Source organism: Ascaphus truei, chromosome 2 (genome assembly GCF_040206685.1).
Source record: "Ascaphus truei isolate aAscTru1 chromosome 2, aAscTru1.hap1, whole genome shotgun sequence".
In the NCBI taxonomy this organism is placed as follows: Eukaryota; Metazoa; Chordata; class Amphibia; order Anura; family Ascaphidae; genus Ascaphus; species Ascaphus truei.
Genome location: NC_134484.1, coordinates 334,323,342 through 334,345,136, shown reverse-complemented (window position 1 = coordinate 334,345,136; position 21,795 = coordinate 334,323,342). Strand labels below are relative to the sequence as shown.

The 21,795-nt window shown below is 40.4% G+C and overlaps 1 protein-coding gene across 2 annotated transcripts in view; it reads left to right on the top strand.

Moving 5' to 3' along the window:
• BMPER (BMP binding endothelial regulator) overlaps positions 1-21,795 on the top strand; it is a 383,811-nt gene that overhangs the window by 324,732 nt on the left and 37,284 nt on the right. The gene's annotated exons all lie outside the window — the stretch shown is intronic.

The following is a 21,795-nucleotide window of genomic DNA, read 5'->3' as shown; positions in this document are numbered from 1 at the left end:
GCATTGGATTGCCTCACTGGGAGCAAATGTTTTCAGTCTTGGACCTCTGCAGCAGATATTACCAGATCCCAATATGCAAGCAAGATAAAGAAAAGACCGCTTTTATATACCCGTCTGGGTTCTATCAAAAGGAACACATGCCCCAAGGAGTGTCAGGGGACCAAACTACTTTCCAAAGACTAATGGAATATGTGGTAGGAGATATGAACCTATTAGAAGTATTGGTATACCCGAATGACATAATTGTATTTGTGAATACCTTGGAGGAACACAGGCGTCTAATCAAGGTACTAGATTGGCTGAGTGAGAGTGAAATAAAAAAATGTTATGACGAGAGTCCACAAGTGCAGGACAGGGTTCTTATCCAAAATCTGGGTATACCCAGTAAACACAAAATAGTGAATCACTGGAAGCTAGAGCCCTATGTGGTGATAGAGAAGATATAAGGACTTACAGTATATCGAGTAAGAACTTTGGAAGCTTCAATAGTTATTGAGGTGCAGCTGTGGGTCCTTTTAGGTGCTTTCCCCCAAAGCTCAGGACACTACACTGCCTGCGATTGGGCTAAAAGTTGTTAGCAATAGTATAATGAGTAGACAATAAGATTTATGTCACAGAAAAAATATTTTCTATTGGGGGGTGCACAATATAAAAATGGCTGGGAACCACTGTGCTAGAGGTTAGTATTGGGGCTAGAGAAGAGCAATAGTAATCAATGCTTCATACTTTTGCATCTAGGCAATTTTGGAGCAAACATTTATTTTATTAATGCTTCACGTTTTTTCTCTGTGTGCACCAGCTTGGGATTTGAAGAATATCAAACGTGTTATTATAGAGTTGCATAAAATATATATCATGTAGTGATGTTTCAAATTGTACACCTTTGGTTGACGTTGTTTTGTTTCGCTTTTTTTTTTGACCAAAAACATCTGCCACATCTGAGGTGGCTTAAACATCTATCTGGCTAACAGTCTGATCAACAAATGTCTTACATATGGTGTAACCTGGGAATGAGGTGCAGCGCATCAAAGACAACTTTTAGTTGCATTGATACATAAAGTATGTGGGGGTCTATTTATCAAATTGTCCCAGCTGCAAAACTGGGGCAAGAACACTGCAATACATTTGTTAAGGAAAAACATTCCCATTTAAACTAGCAATAGAACAGCTGTATAGTACCTTTATAACATTGTACATACACATGCATAGCGAAGTTTCAGAAATTGTTTAACTTCAGGAATTCAAAATAATATGATGTGAATAGCATCCTTAGATTTGAGTTGTGATGGAATGGCAAAGTTATCAGTCCCCAATCCTTATTGTAATTCTGCATTTACAAACGGTTGTGACTTTAAAGGGCACTTAAAAATATATTTGGCATAGTTCTTCAGCTTAGTATTACTTACAGCTATATATTAGTGATAAGCATGATATGAGATACATCAGAATGCATTCAATAAGTGCTACATAGAGATATGACCTACACCATTGCTTACATATGATGTAAACAATGAGATGTAATGTGCAGCCTATACTGTACCTTTAAGCCTTACTTGTAAAATTTGTGATATATTATGCAGTTGTAGTGCATACAGTATAATAGCCGATTGTGCAAGTCACATCTGTGTATTTCTATTTGATGTATTAATGCAGAAACATTTTCTCACCATAATAATGAGGAGATTGTATTGTCCGTGACACACAAAGAGATGTAAATCACTGTCAGAAAAAAAAAACCTTCGATTTGTGATGAGAAGCCTTGGATTGGAATTCAATGTATAGAGCCTTACTCTGAATCTGAACTGAGTCCCATGTAGGACCTGTGACCTGAGCAAGTCTCTATCCCCAGAACTCCATGCGTTTGTGTGTGTTCACAAAAGTTCCTCCAGCAGCCTTGGGACTGAATTTGAAACACATAATTCTCTTTGTATCAGGAGTTATCACAGCTGTAACATACTGACCCATTGCCAGAGGAATCACAGATGTCTTCTCTTCCCTCTGGATTGAGGAAAATAAAAAAGAAAGGTTGGAGGGAGAGTTTTACAAGAATTTGACCAGACTATAATCTTGGATGGATGTGTGTTCACCTGGGATGGCCTCTGGCTTCCTTTCATTCTTCGCAGTGTATGATTCTCTTCAGACCCATTTTTTGCTTTTCCATATAACATGCTAATGACGTTTTTTTTTAATGTTTGATGGGAAAACCATATGAATTGGCATTCACATGTCTAATATTGGTCTAAAGAATCTTTCTTCAGTAGCATCCATGGAATGCTTTTACAACTGTTCCTATTCACTTTTACAGGAGATCTAATTCAAATTCAGTGGCATTTAAGGAATATTTTCCAGAGCAGCAATGATAAATATCCATTCAGACAGAAGGAATTGTGTTGCTTCATACATTTTTATATTGTTGGCAGTATAGGTATAGAAATTAAAGTGCACCTGCACCCACATGCTGAAATTGTACTTCAATCTACTTAATAAAATAATATGTTACATAGGTGGCATTTATTTTATTTGATGGGTCACAAAGAAAGTTGTCTCCAGTTATTCATCAAAACACTAGTACGGTCGACTTCCAGTATGGCGCCAGAGGGTAAAGTCACATCCCCCTGAGCTCCTGCAGCACACTGCTCCTACACAGATTAAACAATCAGAACAAATGATTTAAGGGAGTAGATAAAAACTTACTAAATGATCATGTGAACAGCAAAAGGCAGGCAGACTGTGCATGCTCCTGTGAGGGGGGATACGTGTGTAGGCAGTCTCTGCAGAGACATCAGGCTGAATATAACCTTCACAGTTTCAATCCATCTGAACAGAGGGGGAAAAGCAGGAAAAGATCCACAGCAGGACAGTAACTTGAAAAGTAAGGAGAAGCATTTATATGGAGAAATTTCTCTCCAGGCAGACACAGATGCCCCCTGAAATACCAGCACAAGCAGGTGAGAACTGGGAGAAAGGGAAAACACACCAAGATAGCTTCTAAGCAAATGAAGGAGCTGCATGCAGACCCAGAGGAATCAGAGGTGTCTCAAGAGGCAGAAACTCCCAGGGATTATGGTGAGTTAGCCAGGGCTGAAGCAAAAGTATTGATTTCTGCTTTAATTGAACATTATGAAAAATTGCAAAAATCCCTAGATGATTTTAAAGGGGAAATAACCCTGCAAAACATCAGGATGAGGGAAGTTGAATCTGCTGTAGCGTGGGGGTCCCAGAGGATGTATCCTCAGAAATGCAGCAGGACATTCAAACTCTTAAAAAAAGAAATACAACTTTAGAAGACAAGGTGAAGGACCTGGAAAACAGGTCACACAGAAATAATATAAGTATAGCAGGGTCATCCCTGGCTACTAATCTGCCCTTCTCCTGATTGGGGCCTTCCCATGTGCGCTTCCCTTCGGGGGAGAGTGAGTGTGGACTATACCTCTGCCTCCAATAGGGAGGTGGGGAAGAGCTAGGATGGCTGCGTGTGCCCTTGGCCTCTTGGGACGGTCGAGGGACCATTTTCAGTGATAGCTGACCTGACAGACTGTATCCGGCAGAAGACTGTCGTGTAACTGTTACTGCAGAGTGTAGTAATAAACCCATTCCTGTTTTGCAATATACCTCCTGCCTGGTGCGTGACCTTACTGGGGGAAAGGTAATAAGCTCTACCGTGGCAGATCACATTCAGTTACTGGAGCCTACGGCAGATGGAGGCGCTGCACTGCTAAAGATATATGTGGGGTATGAACCCCAGAAGCCTGTTCCTGTGTCCCCACTACCATCGGCGGATGATTCAGCCCTCCTGATGCCAGCAGGTATATGCACTATACACCTTGTAATGGCCCCTATCTGCGATCGGGTGGGGGAAACACTGTTACATAAGATTAATAAGAGTCCCTGAAGAGGTGAAACCCACTCAATTACAGGATTTCTGCACAAAATGGCTGCCTGAATCTCTGGACTACCACATGATCAAACTAACATCAAAGTGGAAAGGGCTCATAGACTTGGTCCAGTTAGGCAGAAACAGGAAGGTAGGCCACGAGCAGTAATCGCAAAGTTTCTGGACTTTACTGAAAAATCAACAATATTAACCGTCTATAAGAATTCGGGTGGCCTTAATTATTAGGGAAAGAAGATCCTAATATTTCAGGTCTATTCTGCTGCAGTATCAAATAAAAGACGGGAGTTCAGTAAAGTTTGCAGTATGCTATATAAATATATCCATAAATGGAGGGGCCAAATATTTTTTGAAGCAGAAGTACAGTAGCAGAGCGCTTTATCCACCAGCATGTTGCAGAAGTGGAGGACAGAACCTCAGAAAGGAGACAGAGATACAGCATGGAGGAAAATAGCGCAGCCAAGAAAAAAGGTTCCCCTGCAAGATCCCCGCACCTCTGAGATGGTCCAGGCTGCAAGGAAATAAGTATTGCACTCATGAAGGGACTAATGTGATCTGGTTACAGAGAGATGGTACATGCAGAAAATAATGTGAATGTTGGGAGGAAAAGGTGTTTATACAAGGATTGTTACATTTAGCAATATTAAGTTGATAAAGTTCAAAAGCAATGGAGAGGTTATATTGCTAGTTGAACATAAGAATATGTCTTTTAAAAAAAATGCTCCCAAATTTTTTTTTGTCTAATTGGTTACGTTACAAAAAAAAAAAAAAGTAAAAAAAAACCTGTTTTGAAAAATATAAATTAGAGTGGTGGGTAAAAGGAGGAGGAAGCAGCGATGAGCTGGGGTGAGGCTAAAATGTCACTTCTGGAAAAAAGGACTGTCATTAATCTATATGTGCTTTAGGGTTTATTTTTAATACTTCGAGTTATATATGTATTATTTGAAATGTTTTTCACTGGTCGGATATATTGTGATAGAGAAAAAAGGAATCAACAGGCAATCACTGTAAAGTAAGGTTCTTTATGTCGTTATATACATTATGTAAAGGCGTGGTAAACAATATCAGTTTAACAACTAACCAATGACGAGACTGGTTTCATGAAATGTTAAGGGTATTAACTCGCCAATTAAAAGGAACAACATATTAAAGCATCTGAAGCGCTTAAAAGCGGATATAGCACTTATTCAGGAAACACATCTAACCAGGGAGGAGAGTAAGAAACTCCAGACTAACTGGGTAGGTGAATGTGTATTCTCCCCAGCAGTGAGAAAGAAAGGCGGGTGGGGGGTAGTGATTGTGATAAGCAAAACAATACCATATGCGCTTATATCAACTTGGAGTGACACAGAGGAAAGAGTGGTACAGTGTGTTCTCAAGATCAACAATATGGATATATGTACTGCAGGCCTGCACAACTCGTAAAGCGAGAAGGGCCGAACTGCTGCAAGGAAAAATAATTTGGGCCGCACGTATAAAATCATCATCTTCATCATCATCATCATCATCATCATCATCATCATCATCATCATCATCATCATCATCATCATCATCATCATCATCATCATCATCCTCTCCTCCAGCACTTCTCATCATCATCATCATCCTCATATATCTCCCCCAGAACCCCTCCCTATCAACCTTTGCGATACTCCCCATCTATCTCTCATACCCCCATCTCTCCCCCTCACCCACACACATACTCCCCCTCCACATCAAACACACAATATCCCCCTGCACACCACACACATCCCACCACCCCTGCACCTCACATCCTTCTCCCCCTGCACCTCACATCATTCTCCCCCCGTGCACCTCACATCATTCTCCCCCTCGTGCACCTCACATCACTCTCCCCCCCTGCACCTCACATCACTCTCCCCCTGCACCTCACATCACTCTCCCCCCTGCACCTCACATCACTCTTCCCTGCACCTCCAATCACCCTCCCCTGCACCTCCAATCACCCCCCCTGCACCTCTAATCACCCCCCTGCACCTCAAATCACCCCCCATGCACCTCAAATCAAAAGAATATATAATTCCTAGGACACACACACACACACACACACACACACACACACATACACACACACACACACACACACACACACACACACACACATACAGACATACACACACACACACACACACACACACACATACATACACACACATGTATTATATATATATACACACACACACACACACACACACACACATACACACACACACACACACACACACACACACATGTATTTATATATATATACATATATATATATATATATATATATATACATATATATATACATACACACACACACACACAAGAAGGACGGACAGAGTGAGACTCAGTGAGCAGCGTGGCACCGCAATGGAGGACAGGACAGCACCAGGTGAGGCAATGACATGTACCTGGCTGCAGTAGAGACTTGGGTTGCAGGCTGGAGGAAGCCGCTCACAACCACGCAGTGCGGGAGGGCCGCTTCCAGCAGCGCAGCGGCGCGTGCCAGGCTGGGGCCGCGTTCCGAGCCACGCAGCCCCCTGGTGCACACCTCGCGGTGTCCTGCAGCAGAACGGCCCCCCGGTACACGCAGCCCGTGGTGTCCTGCAGCACAGCGCCTCCCTGGTACACACGCAGCCCCCTGGTACACGCAGGCCGCGTTGCAGCAGCCTCTGCCAGCGGAGGAGGGCGAGAGGAAACACAGGAGGGAGCGCCGGGGAAGGACTTGACTTGCGAGTTGAGGGCACTTGAGAGCGCTCGTGCGCGCGCGCATAGCACGCTCCACCATAGTCATACAATCCTCTGCCGCAGAGGAGCTGGCTGCAACATCCCCCTCCGTCCCACGTTGCGAGCGGGGGGGGGGGAGGGAGCAGGGGGGAGCGGGGAATCGCTGCCATTTTTTAAACTTTTAAAAAAATAATTAATTAATTAACTGGCGCCCGACCGTAGTCATCGCGGCCGCACAGAGAGGCCAGGCGGGCCGTATGTTGTGCAGGCCTTATGTACTGTATATATAGTATTTATGGTCCGAATGAGCAGAGCCAACCTTTCTTCTAGAGTGTAACTGATAAATTGTTGAAAGAAAGAGGAGGTAACCTAATTGTGGGCGGTGATTTTAACGCTGTCAGTGATCCATTTTTAGATAAATCTTATCTTAATTAGAGAAAAGGAAAATCAAGATCTTCACAGAGAAGCATAGGGCTGTTACAAGAAACATTGGGTTTGTTTGACTGCTGGAGGCTATTTAACCCCACTGAGAGAGAATGTACCCTTTTCTCTCACCCGCATAACTCTCTCAAGAATAGACTATATTCTAACAAGCGACAATATGATGGACAATGTGTCCGCATTGGCGATTGAAGATATGTTCATATCAGACCACGCACCAGTATGGTTAGAGATAAATTTAGGATTTAGGGAACACAAAAATAGAATCTGGAGATTTCCATCTTATCTTCATAATAATGAGGAGTTTAAAGCTTTCCTCCTCAATAGCTGGTATTATTTCCAGGAAACAAACACATTACACCAAAATGAGGGGAAATTGTATTGGGAAACCGCTAAAGCAGTAATGAGAGGCAAGATTCTAACATACATGAACAAACGTAGGAAAGAAACAGAAGCAGAATACATTAAATCTAGCAAGGAACTGAACAGGGCGTTCTGTCACTTCAAACAAAATCCCAACCCAGAAAACAGGGACAAATACATGGAAACAAATAATGTATGCAAAATATGGCTACACAGAACGGAACAATAAAAAGCTCCAATTTAGAGATCTTAACCTTTATAAGTACGGTAACAAGGCAGGTAAATTATTAGGGAATCTAGTCAGACGAGCTACACAGCCAAAACACATACTTAGGATGTGTAAAGCTTCAGGTGAACCAACATCAGCTCCTGAAGAAATATGTACAGTGTTTAGGGACTTTTATCAAAAACTTTATTCTACCAGTGAGCAGGATGATGTACTGTAGCTCAAGACACGTTCTTACAGGGATTAAAATTCCTAAAAATAACAAATGAAGAGCAACAAGAATTTAATGCTCCAATTACCAGGGAATAAATAGAGGCTGTCATAAAGAAACTTAAAAATGCGAAGGCACCCAGGCCTGATGGCTTCACGGCCAAATTCTATAAGATCTTGGGCCAGAAGTAGGACTACCCCTGCAAAACGCCTTCAAAGAGATAGTAGACATGGGCACATTTAAATACCTCCAAATTCGGCACTTCCTGCAAAAGATGTCCGCAAAATTTGAATTTCCCCCTCTCACAAACTTTGAGATGTTGTGCCAGGTTGGCACTCATCAAAAAGGCCTAATAACTAAAATATATGCTGGAATAGAGATAGCAGCGGGCCCTTCAGCACATGATTACATGCTCAAGTGGGCTGCAGAATTGAATACAGCAATAGACAGAGAGGATTGGGAAGATATTTGGGACTCTGCCTCAGGAACTTCCATACAGTATGTACCAAAACAAAGGAAAATATTTACAAAATCCTGTTCCACTGGTATCTTACCCCAGTGAGATTAAAACAAATCTACCCCCTGGCCTCTGATCTATGCTGGAGAGGTTGTGGGCAGAGAGGGGACATGGCCCACATTTGGTGGTCATGCCCAAGAATTCAGAACTTTTGGCTCCCAGTACAAAACTTAATAAAAGAGGTAACCGACCTCACCATCCCTCTTGACCCACTGACCTACCTACTCGCCAGGCCAATAGAGGAAATTGACCGCCCAGTTAGGAAATTGATCTCCTTTATTTTAACAGCGGCAAGATGTGCGGTGGCGTTCTCCTGGAAAAAGGTACTATCCCCCTCCATGGAAAATAGCTGAAGCGCTCAAATGCAGGTATATCTCAAAATGATAATAAGCCAGACCACTGTACAAGGGTACTAACAATTGATATAGTACCTATTGTGTCATATAATGGGTACTATCCTCCTGAAGACAGGTGGTGTGTGGTGCAACCCACTCACCATCAGTCTCATTGGCAGGTTCCCCTGGAAAATATACAAGTACTCACATCCTGGTAGGGCAGGCATGCAGGCTGTGCAGCTACTCAATGCAATACAGGGAAAAGGGAGACCAAAAAGCGCACCAGCACAAACGGAGCAGGAAGAACCCAGGACAAAAAAATGATTAAAAGGGCACTTTAATGTGACAAAAGAACCATCCAATGCATTTCGAACGTCGCAGCGTTCTTTTTCAAGAACGCTGCGACGTTCGAAATGCATTGGATGGTTCTTTTGTCACATTAAAGTGCCCTTTTAATCATTTTTTTGTCCTGGGTTCTTCCTGCTCCGTTTGTGCTGGTGCGCTTTTTGGTCTCCCTTTTCCCACTATCCCCCTCCAAGCAGATGATTAAAAAAAGGGTGAATGAGGTTATGTTGATGGAGAGACTAATAGCGTTCCTTCAATGTAAGACTGAGGGCTTCTATAAGGTCTGGGAACTCAGGCTTTGTCACTAACCCAGCTCAAACATCCAAGGAACCGGGAATCAAAGGAGAAATATAGTCCCCAGTTTACAGTAGATTGATGGGTCTTAGCAACTTGGGAGAAGTTCCTTCGCCCCCCCTCCCCTCTCTTTTTCTGACCTCACATTTACTGGTCCACGGCGTGGTCCAGAAGTCTCGCCTCTCCTGGCGATGCTCTTTCCTATCATTATACTGCTGCGGCCAAGCTTATTCTAAAGCTTAACCGCATTATTCTACGTTTTTTCAAAACTCCCGCCGAAATTGGCCGCGCGCCAGCTGCATCCTGCGGCCGCGTGCGGCCGTTTCTTCAATCAGCGCTGAATGGCGCCGAACAATAGAAGCGCCTGCGGCGCCAGGAAAAAAAAAAAGCCCGCGTCTAAACGGGGTTTACAATTACCCGCGGTGGCGGCCGCATTAGACTAAAGCGAGCCGCCACTGTATTCTTAAAAATCTATTTTTGTATTAGGCTACTATTGTTTATTATATGTCTGTAATCTTGAATTTTGCCTAATAAAAATGTTTGAAAAAAAAAAAGAGAGATAGTAGACAGAGGGAAATATTTGGAAACCGGGAAAATTGCATTCATCAGACTTTTACATAATGAAGGTAAAGACCCTCTTGTGCCAGGTTTATATCGACCCATGTCCTTATTAAATCTGGATGTAAAAATTCTCTCAAAAATTCTGGCACAGAGATTGACTTTTTGCTTGTAGGATTGGGTAGAACCAGGAAAATAATAATATCAGAGACATACTGTAGAGGGAATTACAATTTAAATGACTACATAGAGCATATAATGCGTTTGATATCCAATATAAACAAATAGAAAAGGATCAAAATAAATGCCCGAAATGTCTGCTTATTAAAGTGGATTTAAAACACTGCCTATGTGAATGCCCATATATATTTGATTTTTGGGACCAGGTTCTACTATATATACGTGACATGTCAAAAGTGCTAACTGTGAAGGAACCTCTATAGGTTTTATTTGGGAACATGGAGGGGTGGAAAGAAGTTAATGGGGACTCAGGAATCCCAAGGATTGCTGACATTATACTCCTGGCAGCTAGAAAGTCTATAATGGTGCAATGGGTGAAGTATGACCCGTCAAATTTGGAAACACATATCTCACTCAGCTAAACCTTAGATAAAATGGAAATGGAGACCAATAAGGAACAAAAAACTGAGATTTGTTTTACAAAATGGGAACCCTTTATTGACCCCTTACCACAGAGTGAAAAAGACAAATATATCAGGCTTTAGCATACACATAAGGATATGAAAAAAAGAAATAATATAATGGTGAAGATGGTAATAAAAAAAATGTGATCAAAAAACAGTCTCTGCAATGGTTGTACTCACAAATGGTAAGATAATTTTAGACGTATCAGAGACTCATCACTCTCTGATAAGAGCCCTTTTGTGGATGCCCTCTTAGGAAAATGTAATGGTTGTGGGTCTGGAAGCTTGTGGTGTATGTAGATCGTATAGATACTCAAAGTATCTCCCAAGGAATATAGAGAGAAGAGAGAGAACTATTCCTTGGGAGATACTTTGAGTATCTATACGATCTACATACACCACAAGCTTCCAGACCCACAACCATTACATTTTCCAAAGAGGGCATCCACAAAAGGGCTCTTATCAGAGAGAGATGGGTCTCTGATACGTCTATCATTATCTTACCATTTGTGAGTACAACCATTGTTTTTTGATCACATATTTTTTTATTACCATCTGCACCATTATATTATTTCTTTTTTTCATATCCCTACGAGCATCACGGTGCTCCTCCCAATTGGAAAGCTACGCAAGATCTATTTGGACCTGGACAGTCCTCATAAAGGGTGTAGAGCTGCTTTATTTTATTGAAGTGTATTTCACATTATATTATATATTTCACGTGTTGTTGGTGAAGGTCATTTATCACATTGTGATATTATTTGCACTATTTATCTTTTTCATTTATATTGCATATACTATTCCACTTTAATACTGTAGTTCAGAAGCGCTCGGTTTTCACTTTGTGTGTTTCTGTTTAGCATACACATCCTGGAGTCTCTTGCGACAAATTGCACAAGGTCATAGATGAGGTAAACAGAGGGAGAAAAGAACCAGGTTAAACAGGTATCAAGAAAGGAGAACAGTATATCCGAACCTAACATCTGTAATATGTGTCTGACTAAAGTTATGTTTTGTACATTCTGTGAGTTAATTATTTAATTTAAAACTTTTGTATTTTTGAGCATCTGATTTATACCTTTTTACTAATATATTTTTTTCTTTTAAGTATAATTTAAACATGGAAAATTGTAAAGATCTGTCATGTTCACCAGCAATGTTAGAAAATCAGTATAAAGAACAGTGAGAAAAAAACACTAGTAAAAGGAAGCAAATATGGCATACATACAGTTCAATAATGTGTGAATGTAATGCAACTAGCAATCATGATTGGCCTGCGGTGCTCATCGAAATCCTCATTTTGGTGGCCACTGGAATCAGTAATTCAAACCTTTCTCTGATTAAAAATAGTGTAGAAAGAAGAGAGGCTCTGTTCATTCCAACTTTGTTAACTGCTCTACTGCAATAGAAATTCAGGGGGAGGTTAGACACCACACAGATCAGACTTCAGGTGTAAGAGAGGCAGCTGCAAAGAAAGTTAGGTTAGTATTACTCCACTGCTCCCACTAAAAAACAGATTTCTGATCTCCCCAAACGATGGTTTGCAGTATTTAAATAGTAGTTATGGCATATGTACCTTACTGTATGTCTCAGTATTTTTATTTGATATATGATATTTGATTCGGACATCAAATATATATGTTCATTTATGTTCTTTCCAAATCTTCTGCATTTCACACACACATTTTTTAGGAAGGGTAACAGAGCAGACGTGGCGGCATAATTGACAAATAGGTAATGTGGAAAATTACTAATAGTCTATTATTTTAAAGGATAAAAGCAATTAAAACAAAGCACCAATAAAGCAGCAGTTTGATTTTATTTGCATGTTTGTACTTTAAAATATCTCTTCAGTGCTGTTGAATACATAAGCGGTTTAAATATTTAATAATAATAATTAAATAGGTTTGGAGGTTAAAAAGGAGCTCTTCCCAGAGCCTAGTGAAGTCTAAAGGTTACTATAGTAAGCTCATGGTTTTTAACACTATCAAAAATATATTTTTTAAGAGTACAGTAGGGCATACTCAGGGGGCAAGATAACATTAGCTCACTTTACCCCAGACTCTCTTGGAGATGATACTGCCTGAGTCACAGCAAAGGTGGCCCCCCAAAGAGTGTCTCCCCACTATGCTTCCCCTTCACTGCTCCTGTCCACTAAGCCAGCGAGAAGAGGGTTAACATCATCAGGAAAAGACAACCACAACTTCACGTTGGGGGGAAGAGCACAGGGCCTCTGTAAGCACTGGGCTAGTTCCAGTTGCATCGATGGTACTAACATCAAGCCAGCCCTTTTTCTACTTACCCTTCCTGATAGATTGTACTGTAAGTTCCTTGGAGTTCCTTACCTACTGATACAATGTATATTAATGCTTATTTTATTGTTTTATGTCCTCCAACCCTATTGTACTACGCTACAGAATATGTTGGCGCATTATTAATAAATCATAATAATAATAATATGAGTTAAACTCATATAGACTTCTGATCGGTGGATTGCTACTTTAAAACAGCAAGCCATATTGCTCAAAATGTTCGTGGGGGATCGTTTTACCATTGTTTGCACTGGGTGTTCTCCCAAAGAATAAAGCACAGTACTTCCACTTTCTGGGAGCCCCTGGTTTCCGAGAAATCTAGTATAGCCAATAAAATCCCAGTTTAGCCAATCCCAGTAACATGACAGTTAACCATTGGTAGCCCCTGGGTAATCTTTGATGATTTTACATTTTAAAGCTGTAATTACAGTACCATTATTCAGCTCTGGAGGAGCAGTGTAGATAATTGTTGAAAAAGAAAACAAAAACACATTATTAGTGATGATTGCTGCATTAAAGCATTTTGTTTTAATAGGTTTGAAGCACGTGGTTTCCAAAGCTGAATCACCTTGATTTCGGTTCCGGGGGCCTCTGCTTCCCGAGATACTTACCTCGGAAGGGGGTGCAGGTATCTATCTGCTGTTTAAATATCCTGCATTAGGTGAGCCAATAAATAGGAAGCCGCAAGGGATGACGTCACAGTTTGGTATTGTCCCGCGGGACAGTTAATACGCCATTATGTTAGCCCAAACACTAACCCAGCTGGCGCTGCAACCGGCATCCCCTCCTCAGATAAGTATCTTGGGAAGCAGAGGGTCCCCGGAGCTGAAATCAATGTGGTTCAGATCAGCAGAGCCCTTGCTTCAAACCTATTTATGAAAGAAAGAGGTGTCCCCTGGAGTGCTGCTTTAAAGCTTGGTAATCAACTTTCTTATCTACGTGTAATGCAGATTGTAAACCTCCTATTGACAATTTCCAAATCGCAAGCTGATGCAAATGGTGCAAATATATTGAAAGTACATTACTTGTTGAGAGATCCAGGATGAAATGGAAAGTTTACAAGCAATTTGCCTTAACCTACGAGCATTATTGATACTATAATAGAATCTTGAATATGTTGCAGTAATTGTAGTTTGTTAGCATTTCAGTCCTTTCATATCATGCGTCACTGAGCTGGGTATACACTTCGGTCTACTAAAATAAAGTGCGTTTAGAAATTCTGTTTATTAATGTTATTATTATCGATTTTCTACATATCAACTCAAGTAATGACTGTTCCTCATATATACAGCAATTTTGATAATATTCCCTTTCTAAAGCCTTACATTTGTTTTACAATATTCAGTCGTAATTTCTAACACTGATAAAAATGTGGGTATAAATACTGTAGTGGTAAATTATGGTAAGTTTAAAAAAAAAATATTATTATTTTTATAACTTTTATTTATTATTTTGCAAAGTTGCTGGATAAAGGGTACAAAAAAGAAAAAAGGGAGACATAAATATAATTTTTAAGTCAATATGGTATAATTTACAGTAAAGCACATATTTTTGCAGTGGTGTAGTTACTAAAAATGTTAACGTTATTTCAGTTATTATGTATGTTTCATTTTTAAAATCCATGGCAACAATATCATTAACAGTGCTAGAAACAAATCTAATAACACTCACTTTTATTTAAATATAATAGCTACTATTTATAAAGTCCTTTTGGCTGAATTCTCTGCATGCCTATTGCAATTTCCTTTCAACCACAGTCTCCTCACTTCGTATAATACTTTTAAAAGGTTTTCGTAACTGCTGTACTCACCTGGTCTTGTCCTTTTCTGCTGTGATGTTTAAAAGCATTTTGTACGCTTACACTTCAGGAAACTCAACAGGATTACACAAATGGGTCGGTGGTTGCTTATGTGAAACTGTGCAGTTCACCTTGGGCCGAGATTTATATACAGTATATATATCCGCTAACTGAAGTTAATGCATTGTTAAGTGCTAACGGGGATCTTAAACACTCCCAAAAATTACATTAAGGCCTGTCTTATTGCTAACACGGCCTGCCGGTAAATTTAACTGCCGTGTGTGTTATGCAAAAGAGGTGTGGAACACATCAAACCATATCCAATGATTTTTCCAACCAGGGAAGCTTGAGGCTGCTACCGGTGATCGGGTAAGCCTTCCAGCGGGTGGCGATAGATATTGTGGGGTCCTTTGTCCTTTTTGATCCTGAGTCCGTTAGACAAGAGGTGCATCCTCACTGTTCTGGAGTTCGCCACCAGGTCCCCCGAGGCTGTAGCTTGCACCTCAATCAAGGCCCAGAAGATAGCAAAGGCGTTGATCAAAGTTTCCCGAGCAAGATCCTCACCGATCAGGGGATGCAGTTAATATTTGAAATGCTCCAGTGTCTCTGGGCTAAGTGCAGGGTTAAGCAACTTCGCCCTTAACCCCACGGGGGATATGTTTGCTATATGCAAAATATGAACTAGATGAGATGAGCAGCCCTGAAGCTTCATGTCTTCAAGCCATTTAAATAACACTCTAAATCAGTGTTTTTCAACTAGGGTTCCTAGGAACACTTGGGTTACCAGGCATCTCTAAATAGATTAGAAAATGTGAAAATGTTATCAAATTCAAAAGAATGTACAATGCATCTGGTCACAGAGTTGCTATTAGAGATGGTTAGAGGTTCCTCAGAATTTCAGTAATGGTTCCTTAACCAAAAAAAGTTGGAAACCACTGCTCTAAACTAATCTCTGGTGGGCTGAAGAGATGGACTCGAGATCCTATTTTGAGTCCTAAATGCTATGTATATCCTCTCAAAGCAACTTTCAAACAACATGTGATGAGACACCAGTGCACATAGAGGAGCACACCTGAGATACCTGGAAGATATGCTAATAAGGATAATTACATTATACTTTGCATACACGCACATTTTTAATTGTCCAAACCACCTGCGAATTTCCATCTGCAAACAGAATTTTGTTAAAAAAACAGCGAAGAATTTGCAGCTTGAAATTATACAGAAACTACTATGACCGGGGTTTTTTTTTTATTGATATAGACATTTTAAAATATACAATTTGTTTCCCCTAGCTATCAGAGGGCCCTGTAATACATTGGGTCACTGTCACCTAAACATAGTTAGCGTTTTGGCTACTATTTAATACATACAAATATTTTAATAGCCTATATGTACCAGATTTGACTTGTAGGAATAGTCTTTTTAACCAAAATGCGTTATCCCTGCCAGACACTTTGGGGATCACTAAATCCAAATCTAAGGCTCTTCATAAATATTAGTACCATATGATTCAGAGTAGTCTTGTGACATCACCATAAGCATGAAGAAATGACAATGACAGTGGGACAGATATATCGCAAGGAAAAACGACAATAGTTGGACAATTATGGTACTCAACTGGATGCCAAGGAATATCAAAAGACCAAGACGATGGCCAAAAAATTGATGGGAGGATGAAATCAGAAAATCTTGTTGGAGCAATATTGAAAAGAGAGGCCTGGAAGATCATTGGTGATGTATTTTTCCAGCAGTGGATTGACAAGGGCCCCCTTAGTTATAAACATTTTATTTTCCTGTAGATCCTTTGTTTGATAATCAGGGCTCTTTGGGAGAAGCACATTTTTTCTGTGTTGTTATTTTTCTGTGTGTACTGTAGAGTTATGTTAGGACGTTTCTGTACCTCTGCAGTATGTGTGTATTTTTTTCTACTACATGAGCAGTAAATGACCTTTGATTGGATTCATCTCAGTGTTGTTTACATTTTTTTCATCTTTGAGTGCGGGGTAAATATATTTATTGTATTATAGTATTATTGGATATACAGGGATCCTCACTGTTCCCTGCACCACTATACATTCAATTGCATTATTTATCACATATTGGCTGTGCTGGCCGTCATTTTGTATATCCAGCATTAGGAATAATGTACATATGTAGGAAACATCATTGCACCTGCTGGTGTTTTCCCGCAGGTGAAATAGCGCAGAAGCCTTGTCTCTTTCGTGCGTGTGGCTGATTCAAAACCATGGATGCTCATCGCGATGATGCATTTGTCTGTCTCACTGCAGCGCACCAGCAGGTGTAGTAACGTTGGCTACATCTGTAGGAGAAATGATAAATATTTCCTGCACAACAACATTTCCTGCACTTTATGACCCAGACGCACTAAACTCTGTAGAATAAGGGCAAAGCACATGATGTTTCCGAAATCAGGAACGGATGTTTGATATGACTTTTCTACCAAACTCACAAACATATATGCAAATATAATGGCTATAGTAGAGCTCATTAGCATAGTGTTAACATTATGTTATTGCAAGATAATGCTACGTCTTGGTGTTATTCTCAGCCAGATACTAAAATGGGGCTTTTGGAGGAGAGGAGGGGGAAATATATGCTAATAAAATATATTAGGGGGAAATATTCTGGATTTGAGTAACGACCGTTATGGCTTTGCCTTAAATAGCATAGCGTTATTTTTTTGGCATTAACACTAATATAACTTGGTGAGTAAAGAATTCTAATGCTAGTGGCACATTTGCATATAATTGGCATATAATTTCCTCTAACATCTGTTCTTTGTAATGCCAGACTGGTAAGCATTGCAATAAGTTTCTTTAGTGAGTACAGAAGCACCATTAACGTTATGTTAACTGAGGTTAACACTATGTTAAATGACCTTTGTGGAGTTTGGTGAGTCTGGGTCTAAATGTGTCATCTTTCCCTGAACTAAAAAGAAGCAATTACAGTTTTGCAGTGGCCTGTTCAGGAGAATTTAATCTTGGTAACCGATTCTTGCATCTATTAACATTTGAAATGTTAGTGTGTAAACACGGTATTGTACATTGTTGCTTAATGGCATTGCATAATACATGCTTGCATCGAAAGTATTACCTAATGTATCTTGAAATCCTTATTTATTTTTAAACAGTTTAGCGCTGAATATCCCCAGGGTACAATGTGGAATTCCTGCCAAACTGCTTGTGTGCTTTGTAGACCCAGGTCCTTCAGGAGCTGTGCCTAAGCTAAGACAACAGACCTCAAGTATTTCATGCGTTATGTAATTTGGATGTGGATTTAGGTCTTAAGGAAGTTAAGTGGAAACATGATACATCTCCAGGTGTTTTTCCTTCCTCTTGCTGAAAATGTTGTGTTGGTAGTGGCAGTACATCATTGTTATAACAATATATTTGCAAAATCATATATTCCTAACAGATTTGCAACATATTTACACCAAAATAATTATAGCTCCTAGTTACTACTTGAGAAGAAACACCTGCCAAATTTGGCCGTACATCGAGGCATCTTGATTCACTTGCCCTATTAGTCAGTTTTAGGAAGGGGGTCATTGTCTTGTGCATTGACTTCAGTATTTATATACTCAGTGAGGTTTCTACCCTGACTTTGTGCCACCAGTCCCCTATACCCTACTATTAATATTTGGTAGATGGTTTTCCACCTTAAATATAAAGGTGACTCTGGTGCTAGTTAATTTTGATTTAATTTCTTTTTATTCGCGTTATACACACATTTGGTAATATATGTTTTAAGTAATTCATTAAAAGTTATATTTTAATTAGTGGTGTGCAATTAAGTGAATTTTCTTTGGAATCCAATCACTTTGTACTCCTTTATTTTGCTGATTCACTTTTCCGTTCACAGTCTGCACCCACTTCACGATTATCAATTTATTAATTCATTCAACCATTAATTCAATTAGTATGATTTTGTGATCACTCCATATTCTTTCCCCTTTCCCTCTACAAATAATTGTTGCCTAAAATAACACATAGATGGTCATTCATTGAACTGCGATAGTGCTGATCAAAATAAAAAATATCTGTGCTCCAATACAGTCAGCAAGTTAAAGCAGCAACACTACATCCCCCTCCTCTTTTTTTCCTTCTTATTTGTTTATGTACTGTAAAGAACGTGAAAATGTATAATTCTACATTCTTACCTGAGCTGGCAATCGTTTGGTGCTTCTGTTATAAATCTGTAAATATCCTGATTGTGTGCCTAACATAATGGCCGCCTTTTAGTTTCAATCAGTCCTTCAGTCAGTGTAACTCAGCAGCTACAAAGTATCATTAGATTACTGAGGTAACATTGGCTATTGGGACAGTTTATTGCTCAAACTGTTGGCAACAGTGGCAATAGATTATCACAAACAGGAAAGTGCTGCAAAGATCTTGCACTGCTGGGGAGGTGGGCTAAAACTTGCTATAGAAATCAAAGGATGCTCAGTATATTAAAACTCATTAAAAATGGCATTAAGAGTTGAATTAAAAAAAACCCACAATAGCTATTATCTAATACAGCAGAACTGTTTATTATTGTTTTGCTGCTTTAAAATATAGAATTTATTAGTTGTCGATTACATCCGATGTTTCAGTTCCCAGGGGAACTTTTCTTCAGGGACAGATAAAAATCCAATGAAGGCACAATCGCAGGGAAACTCCTCCATTGACTAAAAAAAAAAAAAAATACTACTGTACATGGGAAACAACTGTTGACACAATCCCAGTAAGAGTCCAGAAATGTGAGTCTTTCATTTATCAAATTGTTTTGTTTATTATTATAGCACTAGACACCCAAGAAGATACACACAATGAAACCTCATCACAGTCTGAATATAGATTCAGATACGTGTATTTTGTTAGAGAGTTCACTCTTTTCTTTGCATGTGTTGATGTATTCTTGGTACCTTATGCCAAGTTCCGATCCTTTGATAGCCGGCAATGAGTTAGGGAGTATCTCAGGCATCACATTTCCTGCAGTTCACCCTGCAGACGCTTCCTTCTGAGTCTTGACATTTAGACTTAATATATATCTCTCTGGTGGTGCAACCATGCAGAGCAAAGCATTTCCAAGTGTGATCTTAAATAGGCATTTAAATTGATTATGTGTAAGTTTTTTTGTTCAAGTGGTGGTCTTTCAGCCAGTTTAGTGGTTAACAAAATTGTCAAAAGATTCTTCCCACGTGGGTAATATATGTTTCATTGTTTTAAATGAAAAGTCAGTTCTGCCTTACAGTTACTCTCTAATTACAAAAAATGCACTGCTATTATCTGTCTATGCAACAGCTTACAAATAGTCCTAGCTCAAAAATCATTGGGTGAAAATTGTAAAAACACTCCAAAGAATTTTGTTTCTATGAAGACATTAAAATTAAAAATATTTAAAAACAAAACAAATATACGTGTTTGATTTAATTAACAAGACATCAATCATTTATAATGAAGATACAGTAGCTTTCTCATCCGTGGTTCAGCTGTTAGGAATCTCTTCTTTCAAATTGGATAATAACAATTATGTACAATATAGTATGAGTGTCTGAAATCTGCCCATGGAGTCACGTTTCAAATTAAAAGAAAAACCCTCAGTTTAGATTTAGCATCCTGATTTAAAAAAGCTAGGACAGGTCAAGTTCATTTGGGGTAATCAGGAACGAAATACACAGGCTCTACCTTCACCTAGATATTTACTCTCAGAAGCAGCCCGAGTGTGAAGCGGTGCTGTTAGAACTGCAGTCACACTGATAATTACAGCATGCCTGTGTCCCTAGAAAAGAGAGTCCTGCAGGGAAAGGAAAAATCCCTCATTAACTGCATCGCCACTTAAGTGCCTGTATGATGAAATGTAAGATTTTCATATCCTCTCTGGGAGTGTGGAATAGGGAAATGCTGGCAGCCTTGTAGGCATAATGAGATGGAGCACTACGTGGGTGGGCCCCCACAATTTTTTAACGGACCTCTCCTGCTCTGGCCTTATCCTAGCAGCATGTGATGTCCATAGCTCATTTCTATTTTAATGTATTCACCAAAAGTGGAGGAAACATTTGTCTGTGCTATTTCCATTTTTACAAGCATAATGTTTCAGGGAACGTTTTGATCTTTATACAGTATTCTAATAGAGAAATGAGAACCTGCTAAAATAATCGAACCTTCCTCATTCAGTGATAATATATTCAGAAATTCTATGCTGATCGAGTCAAATTGTAGGCTTTTTGAAGTGACACTTCTTTAGCGGCGTGAATGTAGCTGATTGGAGACGGAAGTCAGTGGTGACAGAAGTGACATCACTCCTGGCAGAAGAGGGCGTCTGTGGGACGGACAACACACACAAACTCACACACACACAGCATCACCGCCCCCAACCCCCCACAGCTCTGTCCGCAGCTCCGCCGGGGGGAGGGAGGCTGCTCTGGTCTGGTAATGGGGAGGAGCGGGTTGAGCGCTCCGCATCCCCCACAGCACCGCATCCCCGCAGCACCGCCAGAGGCAGGGAGGGGGGGGGAAGAACGCAGACCACGCCATTGCTCGGATGGAGGGAGGGGGGCAGAGCTGAGACCGCCGTGACGCCGTAGATCAGAAGAAGGGGGGAGAGGGCCAAGCGCTCTGTGCCCCCATAACTCTGAGAAAGTTGGGGGGGGGGGGCGTTTGTGTCGGAGAGAGTGCTGAGTGTGGTGTCCTCGGAGGGGGGAGGGAGCGCTTGGAGAGCCTGCAGGACATGCAGAGCACACTCTCCACCCCAGCGCCACACTGACACACACACGGTGATACACACACAGTGATACATACACTGACTGATTGACACACACAGTGACGCACACACTAAGTGATGTGCGCACACACAGTAACTGACGCGCGCACACACGCACTGACTCACGCGTGCACAGCCACACACTGACTGGCGCGCAAACACACACTGACTGACGCGCACACACACATTGACTGACGCGCACACACACACTGACACACGCACACACTAACTGATGCACACACACAGTGACGCACACACACACAAGGAATTCACAGATTCTTTAAATATAGAAGTGCAAATAGCTAAAACATGCGTTCTAAGTCAAGCTTCTTTGCGTTTTGGCACTAAAATTGTCTTT